A 12,616-nucleotide genomic window follows, 5' to 3' on the forward strand; every position below is an offset into this window, starting at 1 on the left:
CTCAAGGGCTGACCAGAAGCCAAAGCAAGTTATTAAGGGCGTTGTCGGAATTCTACCCTGGCCGGAGAGAAGAGGAACAGCACTGGGTTTGTGCCCAGGAGCCGAGCGGTAGAGGATGTGTCAGAGACACCCACCGACTGTGCCCAGTGCACCACTGTTCAGCACCCCACGGGGGACTCGTCCTGGTGATGTCACAGGCGCCAGAGCGCATTCCAGCCTGGCGCCCGTGGTCAGCGCCTTGCAGGGACTCATCCCAGTGATGTCACAGGCACCAGAGCGCATCACAGACTGGCACCCCTGATCACCATCCCTCAGATACTTGTCCCAGTGATGTCACAGGGGGCAGAATACGTCCCAGCCTGGTGCCTCTGGTCACAGCCCAAGGGGACTTCTCCTGGTGATGACACAGGCGCCAGAGCGCGTCCAATCCTGGCACCCCTGGTCACTGCCCCATGAAGACTCGTCCCAGTGATGTCACAGGCACCAGAGCGCATCCCAGCCTGGCAGTCCTGGTCACCATCCCATGGCAACACGTCCTGATAATGTCACAGGTGCAAGAGCGCATCACAGCCTTGCGCCCCTGGTCACCGCAGAACGGGGACTCGTCCTAGTGATGTCACAGGTGCCAGAGCGCATCTCAGCCTGGCACCTCTGGTAACTGCAGTACGGGCACTCATCCTGGTGATGTCACAGGGATCTGAACAGGTCCCAGCCTGGCGCCCTTGGTCACTGCCCAACGAGGACTCGTCCTGGTGATGTCACAGGCGCCAGAGCACAGCACAGACTGGCACCCCTGGTCCCGTCCCACGGAGACTCGTCCTGGTGACGTCACAGGTGCCAGAGTGCACACCAGTCTGGTGTCCCTGGTCTCTACCCTGCGGTGACTGGTCTCTGTGATGTCACAGACACCATAGCTCGTCCCAGCCTAGCACCCCTGGTCAGCGCCCTGCGGGGACTTGTCTCGGTGATGTCACAGGCAACAGAGCATGTCCCAGCCTGGCGACCCCGGTGAGTGTCCCGAGGGACTGGTCTTGGTGATGTCACAGGCTCCAGAACGTGCCCCAGCCTGGTGCCCTTGGTCACCACCTGCAGGAAAATAAGTGAAGTTGGAGGGGAATGGGAGAACATTGTCCCCAAAAATTCAGCTACATCTCAACAGAAGCTGTAATATCAGAGCAGCTCTGAGATGAGACACAGCTGCTGCTCCCAGGAACAAACAAGGCCTACATAATACCCTTGAAATGGGGAGTAGAGTGATTCGGAGGTATCACGGCTCATCCCTGTTATCAGGGATAAGGGGCACCTGGTGAAGATAAAGATGAATCACAACCACTGCCTCAGCAGTGATGGTGCAATCGTGTCCTTTAGCTACCAAATCACACTTCCACCCGCCTCCGAGCTGCGACCACCCCTCACGAGAGGAATTTACACCAATCCTAGTAAAGTTATGTGTGACTAGAGTCACTCGAGCTCCACCTAAAAGAAATGGAAAAGTATAAAATGGCAAAAGACAAAGGGGATGTTAGGGAGAAGCCCCTCCATCGAAACGTTCGGGATCAGTCAATGGGCTGAATCTCTCTTGTCTCCCCCATAGAATCATAGAATCATAGAATGGTTAGGGCTGGAAGGGACCTTCAAAGGTCATCTAGTCCAACCCCCCTGCAAGGAACAGGGATATCTCCAACTAGATCAGGTTGCTCAGGGCCTCGTCCAACCTGGCCTTGACCGTCTCCAGGGATGGAGCACAAACAACTCCTTTACCCTCTTTAAATTGCTGCTCAGCCTGACATTTTTCATTGCATTCTACCACTTTCTTTTTATCCTTCCAATACTTCTGAGCCCACTCCTTCCCAGCTGGGAAGGGGCACATTTATGTTTTTGTAGCATAAATGTGGATAAATAGGTACGCCTATTGGGCAAGAACTTTGTGTTATGCGCATTTACTTACTAACACCTTGCTAGCTGTTTAGTGTTATCATTGCAGTATTTTGATCAAAGTTGGTTTTGTAGTCAGTCACTATCACTGGCTATCTACAAATCTATATCCTGTCACAAATAAAATTATATACATATACAAAAGTTCTGGAGACTTTTGCCCTTATTATTATAAGGAGGTTGGGCTATAGTACCACCGAACTGGTGTACTCGTCAAAGTTATATATATATAAAGGTTCCAGAAACTTTTGCCCTTATTATACAGACCAGTCATTTTGACCTCACAACGTGACAGTAAAATTGGTGTAGTCGGCAGGATAGCCATGGATAAACTGCTACAAAAACATAAATGTGCCCCTTCCCAGCTGGGAAGGAGTGGGCTCAGAAGTATTGGAAGGATAAAAAGAAAGTGGTAGAATGCAATGAAAAATGTCAGGCTGAGCAGCAATTTAAAGAGGGTAAAGGAGTTGTTTGTGCAGTGCTTGGAGCCTGTTTGTCTTGTGTATAGCAAGAAGCTAAAGATTTTTCTGCACCCTCCAAACAAATTGCAGATGTAAAATACACTGCCTTAAAATCAGAAAATGAGACATTGAAATCATCATTAGCTTTTGAGAGGGAGACAAAAGAAAAACTGGAAAACCAGGTTGATAAACTTAAGACTGAAAATGATCATCTTAAAACTGAAGTGGACCACTTTAAATCAGAATTTGACCACCTTAAAACTCTGCTTGCTGCAGCACTGCACAGAGAGAGAGAGTTGCTGAAAAAAGAATCCTCTGTTTTGGTCGAACAAGTCCGCAAGTCAGTTCAGTACACAGACGCTGAGACTTGGGACATGGACATTTGGAGTGACAGTGATGATAATGAAATCATGGGGACGCCCAATCCCAACTCTCAGCCACTTCTTTTAAGATCATTAATTAAGACTGAAACTGCTGTTGATAACAGTGAAGAAATTCACACCACTGTGTGAACAGTCCCCTGCTGAACTGGCAAAATTAAAAGAAAAGTACTCCAGACGCCCAGAGGAGTCGGAGACAGAATATGTGTGGCGAGTCTCCCTTACAGGGGGAGATCAGATTTTATTAAGTGAGGAGGAGGCAGAAGGATACTGGGGTCCTGGTGCGTTTTTAACTACTTATACCTGGAAATCATTATTGTTCTTTAACTACAAGTGGCACACTGAGCAGGTGATATAGATCCTCAGGAAAAAGGCCATCTGCCGAGAATTACCACTATGGGGTTCTCTGATTTGGCTTCCTCAGCGCCAAAGGTGGCATGCATACAAGCAAGGCGTGAGAGAGACCTGACAATAAAATCCTCAGTGTTGGCTGCCATTGATCGAGCACAATTAACACCTCTAATTCGTGGTCTCCCTGATAGTTTAAAAACATCTGTAGTAACTGAAAAAGCTGCTGAGGATCTAAACATAACACCCAGTCTCCACAAAGTGAAGGTTGTTGAGACTAAAGGAGAACAACCAACAGCAAAAACAGCTCTGTGGCTTCCAGGAGATAAAAAACTAAGCCGTGCTGGAGTGCCAGTCGGTGCTGCCTGCACTGACATATTAAGCTTTGATTTGCTATATGGCAGGTCATGGAAATTGCCTGATAGTTCCTTACAGAGTTTTGCAGGGCGGGGTAATGAAGATTGGCTGTGGGTTGATTCTGATTTTGTAAAACTGAAACTGTTAGAAGTGTCTATTCCCCTGCCCCCATCCCGAGTCACAAATACAAACCAACATCCTCTGCCAGCTGCAGCGCAGGCAGGAATTGACGGGGTGGTGAAAGAGGAGCGAGCTATTGTTACGCACGCTCACTCCCCCTACAATTCTCCTGTCTGGCTGCTTGAAAAGCCAAACGGACAGTGGAGGCTCACCATTGGTTACAGGCAATTAAATGCCAACACTGCGCCTCTAACAGCAGCCGTACCAAACATTGCAGAATTAGTGACTCGAATTCGAGAAGCTAAATTTCCAGGAGTCTGGTGGATTAAAGGAGCTACTTCTGTCCCTCCGGACACTCTGGAAAAAATAGAGCATGGACAAAATCCTTCAAACAAAAAAGAGCTGCAGCAAATCCTGGGAACTTTAAGTTACTGGCGTAAACGCATCCCCAGTTTTTCCATTGTTGCTCGTCCCTTGTATGATTTGCTCAAAAAAGGCAGATCATGGAAATGGACCAACCAGCATGGAGATGCATTAGAGGTCCTGATAAAAGGACTGAGATTATTTCAACAACTTGGTCTCATCCACCTGATGGATCCTATCTGTGTAGAATGGGAGTTCAGCGAACATGGTTCCCATTGCCACAAAGACCTTTTGTCCCTGGTGTGAGCAGTGAAGCGGGTAGCCACAAAAGCACACCACCACCTACTGGCATTGCTCAGAAACCCAAAAATACACCGAATTTGCCGGTTGTATTAGCAACCAAGCCTGTGTTTTTCTTTTTCTTTTACAGGTACTTTGAATGAACTGCACGTGGATGAGTGGATACACTTACACAAACATTGACTGTATACAGGGCATATTAATATTAGGTTTAGATATTATTCTGCATTTTATTCTGCCATGGTCTCAAGCTTTCATTCAATATACAAGCAGCATGGGGCAATACCCCAGCAACAACCCTCCAAATTTAGCCACTGTAGTGATGCATAACACTGAAGTACACCACTCAGTGGAAATGGGACAGAACCCAAATTATGATTTATAGCAATCTATTAAAGATAGAATGGCCAAAATTCAATTCAAACAGCGCAATTAAATCCTGTTCCACCAAAGAATGAAACTGTGCTAAACATGACTCCACCATAACATGTTGCTGCAAATAGCAGAGCAGCAGCGACACATTAGACCTCAGTACAGCAAACACTTAAGTCGCCAAATCTTGTATCAGTGAACAAGGGAACTATTGGTACAATTTTATCTTGATTAAACCTGTTTATGTGACATGCCATTGGCAGCAAAAGCAACCTGCCCTGCAGGGCCTAACATTTAAATTCAGTTATCCTGATTACCTTGGATAACAAAGACAGAATTATACCCTTTTTCACTGTAATAGATGGTGATAACATTACCGTACAATATAAATTGATTAGTGAATCTCTTGCTGAACCTGTATGTAGTTATGGGACTGGATCCCAGGGTCCTATTGTATTATGTGAGAACAAAAAATTAGATTGTTAGTTAAATTTGACCTCTGTACAAGATCCTTATAGGATCACGTACAACAAAAACCACATGAAATACCGGGGAGAATTCAAAAAAAATGGTACCAAACCGCTCATTGTAACCAAACCAAAAATTTCTGAAATTGAATTATATGTGCTCAGAAACACAAGTCAGCAACAAGTGCTGTTTAACCTGTCATGGTCTCTCAAACGAGTTGAATTGCTGATGCAAAATAACATTTCAGGAGTCCAACCAGCCTGCTCATCGTTTCTAAGAACCTCCTATGAAGCCTGGACTACCTGGCTGCTGAAACGAACCCCAAAGCGAACAGAGGGACCTAACGGGTATCCTGAGAACAGGATTAGGAATTCTAAATATCATGGATTCTGAAGTATTGATGAACAAACTAGTCACCACAATCAGCGACTTGAATAAATTGGAGCATTCTTTAAGATCTTCCCTATTGACTTTGGGAACTAATCAATGGCTTTCAAAAGATATCTTACCAAATTGGCAAGAAATGAATGAAAAGGATCCCAAATTGATCGTAGATGCAATTGGCACAGCCCAAAGTAACATTTCCTTGGCTCTCAGCTGTATCCAAGCTTAATTATGGATGTAATCAATAACCGCCTCAATAAGGGAAGGTGAAGAAAGCACCTTACCCACCAAAAAATTAAAAAAATAATCTGAGATAATGCAATTGATTTCAAAATGAAATTCCAATTCTGGTGCTATTTAGTAAATTTTACCTATGATTCTACCACCAGCACCGCCATAGCTTTTGTGCTAACTATATACAATGCTTCAGTATTCATAATATACCCAATTATTACATGAAAATTAAATCACAAAGGAAGTATACTCTGTCCTCTAGAACATAGAGTATGGGCCTGGAAAAATGGAGACAAATGGCAAACAATTAATGTCAACTCATGCATTGTGCGAGAACAACAAGGATTTATTTGCGAAGGTAACATCATCCAGGCCCAAGACATCTGTCTTGACACTGTACAGAAGGTCTGTCATTTTGAAATTCGTCCCAACGAGAGTACAGAGACAATACTTGTATATATTGGCAAGGGTTGTGTGTGCCTTAGAATTTTTTGTAATTCCGTATCAGTTGATAATGTTGTTGTAGATGCAAAAAATTATTCCAATCTTTATGTATGTGATTTTGTTGAGATTGTAGGATGTGACTTTACCTATTTAGCACCAGTCATATCTTCCCAACTGCCGCAATCAAATCTCATCCTGATTCGAGAACTGTCACCAGCGCCTGTTGGAATGAATCTTACCTTGACGAAGAAGCTGCTACAACATCAGGATTTAAAGGACTCTGATTACCACACATCATGACACCGATGAGATACACCGTGTCCTGGAATGGGTGAAAAGAGATGCAGAACGTTAATGGTGGCATGCCCTTTTTGGATAGTCACCCACTGCCACAGGAGTTCTCAACAGAATGCTTCAATCCGTTGTTGTTCTTTTAGTCCTAACTATGTTGTTTTGTTTTGTTGGCGGTGGTGTATGTGAGAATCTGGACAACAATGAAAAGTTTAACCTATTTAGAATCTATATCTAGCGCGCATAACACAATTGATGTCCCACACACTATGGGCATCCCCAAACCTATTTAGGCATTGTGAAACTCGAGTGACTATAGTCATGGGGTGGATTATGTGGGAAAATAACTGAAATTGGAGGGGAATGGGAGAACATTATTCCCCAAAATTCAGCTACATCTCAACAGAAGCTGTAATATCAGAGCAGCTCTGAGACGAGACACAGCTGCTGCTCCCAGGAACAAACAAGGCCTATGTAATACCCTTGAAACGGGGAGTAGAGTGATATGGCAGTATCACAGCTCATCCCTGTTATCAGGGATAAGGAATAACAAATAAGGCCTACGTAATACCCTTGAAATGGGGAGTAGACTGGTATGGAGGTATCACGGCTCATCCCTGTTATCAGGGATAAGGGGCACCTGGTGAAGATAAAGATGAATCACAACCACTGCCTCAGCAGTGATGGTGAAATCGTGTCCTTTAGCTACCAAATCACACTTCCACCCGCCTCCGAGCTGCGACCACCCCTCACGAGAGGAATTTACACCAATCCTAATGAAGTTATGTATGACTAGAGTCACTCGAGCTCCACCTAAAAGAAATAAAAAAGGTATAAAATGGCAAAAGACAAAGGGGATGTTAGGGAGAAGCCCCTCCATCAAACGTCCAGGATCAGTCGACGGGCTGAACCTCTCTTCTCCCCGCAACAGGGACACCTATTGGGTAAGAACTTTGTGTTATGTGGGCTTAGTTACTAACCCCTTGCTAGCTATTTAGTGTTATCACTGCAGTATTTTGATCAAAGTTGTTTTTGTAGTCAGTCACTATCACCGGCTATCTACGAATCTATATTCTGTCACGAATAAAATTAAATATATGTATATGAAAGTTCTGGAGACTTTTCCCCTTATTATTATAAGGATGTTGGGCTATAGTACTACCGAACTGGTGCACTTGCCAAAGTTAAATATAGAAAGTTTCTGAAAACTTTTGCCCTTATTATACAGACCGGTCATTTTGACCTCACAACATGACACCGCCCCACTGAGACTCATCCCGGTGATGTCACAGGCACCAGAGTGTGTCACATCTTGGCGTCTCACAAGGACTCATCCTGATGATGTCACAGGCACCAGAGTGCATCACAGACTGGCATCCCTTGACACCGTCCTATGGGGACTTGTCTCGATGATGTCACAGGCGCCAGAGCGCGTCACAGCCTGCCACCCCTGGTCAGCGCCCCACGGAGACTCGTCCCGGTGATGTCAGGTGCCAGAGCGCATCTAAGCCTGGCGTCCCTTTTCACCGCACCACAGGGACTCATGCCGCTGATGTCACAGGCGCCAGAGTGCATCACAGACTGGCATCCCTTGACACCGTCCTACAGGGACTCGTCCTGGTGATGTCACAGGCACCAGAGTGCGTCCCTGCTTGGAGCCTGTGTTCACCACTCCACGGAGTCTCGTCCTGATGATGTCACAGGCGCCAGAGTGCGTCCCAGCCTGGCAAGCCTGGTCAGCCCCCCACGGGGACTCGTCTCGTTGATGTCACAGGCACCAGAACGCATCACAGCCTGGTGCCCCTGTCCACCGCCCCACGAGGATTCATCCTGGTGATGTCACAGATGCCAGAGGGCGTCTCAGCCTGGCGCTCCTTGTCAGCGCCCCACGGAGACTCATCCTGGCGATGTCACAGGTGCTAGAGCGTGTCCCAGCCTGGCACCCCTGGTCACTGCCCCATGGAGACTCATCCCAGTGATGTCACAGCTGAGGGAGTTGGGTCTCTTTAGCTTGGAGGAGACTGAGGGGGGACCTCATTGACCTCATGCGACCACCCCTCACTGAGTGTGTGTCCTGAATTTCTTCTTGTCTGCATCTTTAAATCAAAGCGAGGAACATTTGCACTGATCCTGACAAAGACATGCTTGACCAGAGTCTCTCAAGCCTGATCTAAAAGTATAAAAATGGTTTAAGAGAAGGGGGTGTTGGGCAAAGCCCTCCATCGGAACATCTGGGATCAGTTGACGGGCTGGACGCCAGTTGGGTAAGAGCTCTGCGTTACGCGTGACTAGTTACTAACACCTTGCAGCTAGTTAGTGTTAGCACTGACCAGTTGTGTTTTCACAGTCAGTCCCTATCACCGACTGTCTTCGAATCTGTATCCTGTCACAAGCATCAGTAATAAAATTTATCATATATATATATAAATATGTTTCCAGAAACCCCATAATTGATACAGAGGATGGGGTTTAGCCCATTGCGCTGCCCTTGGGGTCCCTGAACAGGCGAACACCCTCTGACCCAGCGGGCTGCCGGGGGGGCAGGCGGGTTGGGTATGTGATAAATGAGTGAGTCCCAAACAGAACTCCAATTAAAGTTTACAATTTATTAGGCGAATAAAAGCAAGCAAACAGCGCTGGGTGCGCCGGGAGTCTCCGCTCCACCAAGACGCACACCCGCCGTGGCAGTTTTTCTTGTATTTATACAAACACACTCATAGCCCCCCCCAAAAAAGGTCAGTCTCTCCCAGGATCATTTCCATAGTCCCCGCCTCAGGATCCGCCTCAGGCTCCTCCTCGACACACCTCCTGGTGGTCGTGGGCATGGGTCTTCAGGATGAAGGCCGGAGGTCTTCCTCACGTGGGCAGGGGTCTTCAGGATGAAGGCCGTAGGTCTTCCTCACTGTGCACTTTTCACCTCTTCCCTAAAATTCCCGATTTGGCTGAGCTTGCAGAGCCAAACTGGTTCCAGCCTGGCCCGTCCTTGAGTGGACATCTGGTTGTCTCCTACCTATCACTGTCTGAAGACAAATGTTAGTTCTTGTTAGTCCTTATCTTGCCCACATAGGCTAGTTTTTGTCTCCCTTCCTCCCTACAGATGTGTGGGTCCTGAGTTACGACTTTGCTGGCATCTGTCTTATCTCTCTCACCAACCTCCTCCCTGGGCAGCCAGCAGGGACTGGGACTTCACAACTTAATCAAGGCAAGCAGTAATTCATACAGCAGTTAATGTAGCAGTTAGTATTTAATATTTAAACAATAACTTGTTAGTATTTAATATTTAAACAATAACTAATATATACCCTCTTATGTGATTTTGTCTATTCCTATATTCCCTCTGTCAGCCCCCCCTTTTTATTAAATCAAGTAAATTCTTTTACTTGCATAAGTTTCCTGATTGATATAACACTTTGTGCACTGAAGATACACACACCAAACCCACATGTACAGCAGTGTCAGTAGCAATATTAAAGCAGCTGCAGCTATTAACAGTATTATCACAGGATATTTTAAATGGCTGAAAAATCCTGGGGCTGAAGGTGACCACCTGAAGAGAGCTTCCCAGCATCTATGCTCTCCATCCTTTTCTACTTTTCACCATTTCCTTTGATCTCGTTTTGCATCACGATGAACTGTCACCAGAGCTCTCTGTTCTGCTGTGCCAGAGCATCCTGTGTATCACTCTGGTGGTCGGCAGCATCATGAGGAATTTCGCAGGTTTATGTTTTTGCATTTCACAGAGATCTTAAACTAAGATAATCACTTATCTTGAATGGGCACACCCCGCTCCTTACCACCATATTGACACGAATCAAATGAACATATTTCACAGGTACAAGGGTCTCATCTTTCTTGGGAAGTGGCAGCCCGGTCACATCGCTCCCTGACCTCTGCTGACCTGACCCTGTGCCCCAACGTGACGTGTTAACAAACCCCGACGGCGCAGTGACGGTGGCGCACACGGCACCTCCCCGCACCCCCGGCGGCTGTGACAGCGCTCCCCGGGCCGCTCCCGGAGCGCGGGGGGCTGCCGGGGCGGGACACGGCCCGGCCGTGGCGGGGAGCGGCCGAGCACCGCCCGGCGGCGCTGGGGGGTTTCAGGCGCAGGAACAGGATGGTTTTTCCCCGCCGATCTCTAATTTTTCACCAATTTCCGTTTCTTTCCAACGTCTCAGCGCCAACAGCGGGACGGCCCGGCAGCCCCTGCGCCCCGCCTGCCCCCCGCCCCCAACACCCCCCCGCTCCGACCGGCGGGCCCGGCGCGGGTTTCCCTCCGCCGGGAGAGTCCCGGGCCGGGCGCCCCGTTCCCGGGCCGGGCCCCGGCGCTCACCGGCGTTTGGTGCCGGTTCTGCGGGGCGGGCGGGTGCGGGGGGTGTCGAGTCTGGGGGCGGTGCCTGACTCGGTGGGTTTTTCTTTTCCTCAGCGCCGGTGGTTCCACCCCCCCCAGACCCTCCGGCCCGGAGCGGGGAGGGGGCACGGGGGGGGTCGGTGTCCGTCAGCCGCGCGCACTGCGCAGGCGCGCACCCACCGTTGCCGCCGCCAGAGCCCCTCCCGCGGAGAACAGGCGGCGGCCCCACGGTCAGCAGCGGGGCAGGGCGGGCAGCCCGGGGGCGGGCGGCGAGGAGGTAGGCGGGGGGGGGGGCCGGGTCTGGGGGAGAGGTTCGGGTTTGGGCCGTGGATTTCCCTCTTCTGCCCCCCCCGGGCCCGCCTCTCCCCCCCCAGGTCCGTTCGCTCGCAGCGGGCGGAAGCGGGTGCGTGAGAGAAAGCGGGCGGGAGCGGGGCGGGCGCGGGGACGGGCACGGTCACGGCGGGGCAGCGACTCGCCCGGGACCGGCGCGCGCGCCGGGACCGCCGCTCCGCCCGCCGCAGCCGCAGGGCGCCGCTGGTCCTAAAGTCGCTCCGCCGTCCGTCCCGGGGCGGCACCGCTGCTGCGGGCCGGGGGGGGTGGGGGTGGGGGGCGGGAGGGGGAGCGCGGCGGGGGCGCTGCGAGTGCGGATGCCGGTGGGTGCACGTGGGGGCGGGCGGGGGGTTCGGGCCGGGGTCCTGATACCCGAACAGTCGGTGCGATTGAAACGGAACTTTCCAAGACCCGTTTTGGAGATCTCTCCTCCGCCCCTTTCTTTTGGGTCTGGGGTATGTTCAGGGCAGGCGGTCCCTGAGTCGGTGGTCAGCATCTCCCCGGGCTGGAATTACCTTTTCTCAATGCGCATGTTCCCAGCTCAGAAAAACATGAGAACAAAGTTTATCCGCTCTCTGGGATGTTCCCTCCAAGGGCAGACAGCTCTGGATAAAGACTCTCCCTTCTCATCACTCTGGGCAGCTTCAGGGATGCTCATCTTTAGGTCTGTGTAAATCACCTACTAAACCCTTCCTGACTCTCGGAGTACCAGCGCTCTCTTGCTCACCCGGGATCACAGTGCCGGGACTTACCTGTTTTGGAATCATTTGCTGGGATGGGACAGGCCAGGCGCTGGTCACCGAGTGGTGAGCAGTTACGCTGTGCGTCACTGGTTTGCATATCTTATTGTCATTATACATCTCTGTATCTATTCCTACAGCATTATTATCGTTATTCCTTGTAATTTTATATTATTTTAATTATTATGTAATTGCTCTTATCTCAACCCAGGAGTCTCCTTCCCTTTTCCCCTTTAACTCTCTGCCCCATTCCCGGGGGTGAGGGAGGCTGAGCGAGCGGCTGTGTGGCGCTGAGTTGGTGTTTGGGCCAAACCACCGCCCGGGGCTTCCCCGAGCGTTTTCTGGTCTTGCCGCTTCAAGGCCCTTCTTTTTTCTGGAAGTTTGGAAGATGGCGTTCCTCGTTCTGGGTTCCGACTGGCGTTGGGCTCGTGTTGACCAGCTGCTCGCAGGGGTTTTGCCAGACGCGAGAGAGAGCTCTGCTCTTCTGCTGGGGTTTTGCACCGCGCTCTGACCGTCGGTGAGCGAGCGGCAGAGCGGCTGGGAGAGCCCGTTCCTGGAGAGCAGCGCGTTCCTGCGCGTGCCCGTCTGCGTACGGGGAAGGGTTCCTCCCTGCGGGATGGTTTTGCTGGGCCGTGAGGCTGCACTGGAGCAGCAGAGGTGAGAAGCGTCGTCTTTAAAGGGAAGGAAGCTGTAGCAAAACAAGCAGGAAAGGCTGGTTTCTCCCTGGAACGATGCCTGGCA

Source organism: Tauraco erythrolophus, chromosome 20 (genome assembly GCF_009769465.1).
Source record: "Tauraco erythrolophus isolate bTauEry1 chromosome 20, bTauEry1.pri, whole genome shotgun sequence".
Lineage (NCBI taxonomy): Eukaryota > Metazoa > Chordata > Aves > Musophagiformes > Musophagidae > Tauraco > Tauraco erythrolophus.